The 403-nt window shown below is 54.3% G+C and overlaps 1 pseudogene; it reads right to left on the bottom strand.

Annotated features, from left to right (window-relative positions):
• Positions 1-3: 3 nt before the first annotated feature.
• LOC108526024 (40S ribosomal protein S16 pseudogene) lies at positions 4-395 on the bottom strand (annotated as a pseudogene).
• Positions 396-403: the final 8 nt, after the last annotated feature.

The following is a 403-nucleotide window of genomic DNA, read 5'->3' as shown; positions in this document are numbered from 1 at the left end:
GTAGGATTTCTGGTAGCGAGCACAGGCACCAGGGCCTCCAAACTTTTGGACTCAAAGCGACGGGGATCAGCTACCAGCAGGGTCTGGTCATACTGGATGAGGATGTCTTTGATCTCCTTCTTGGAAGCCTCATCCACATATTTCTGGTAATAGGCCACCAGGGCTTTGGAGATGGACTGAGGGATAGCATAAATCTGGGCCACGTGCCCACCACCCTTCACATGGACACGGATGTCCACATCAGCAAATCGCTCCTTGCCGAGAAGCAGAACTGGCTCCAGCAGCTTGTATTGTAGCGTGCGCGGCTCAATCATCTCCAGGGGCCGCCCATTCACCTTGATGAGAACACTGCCGCGTTTGCAGTGCACCACAGCTGTGGCTGTCTTCTTGCCTACGAAGACTG

The sequence above is a fragment of the Rhinopithecus bieti genome, unplaced genomic scaffold, assembly GCF_001698545.2.
Source record: "Rhinopithecus bieti isolate Rb0 unplaced genomic scaffold, ASM169854v2 scaffold_65098, whole genome shotgun sequence".
Classification (NCBI taxonomy): Eukaryota; Metazoa; Chordata; class Mammalia; order Primates; family Cercopithecidae; genus Rhinopithecus; species Rhinopithecus bieti.
The sequence above is the reverse complement of the archived record's forward strand: the minus strand, read 5'-3'. Positions and strand labels throughout refer to the sequence as shown.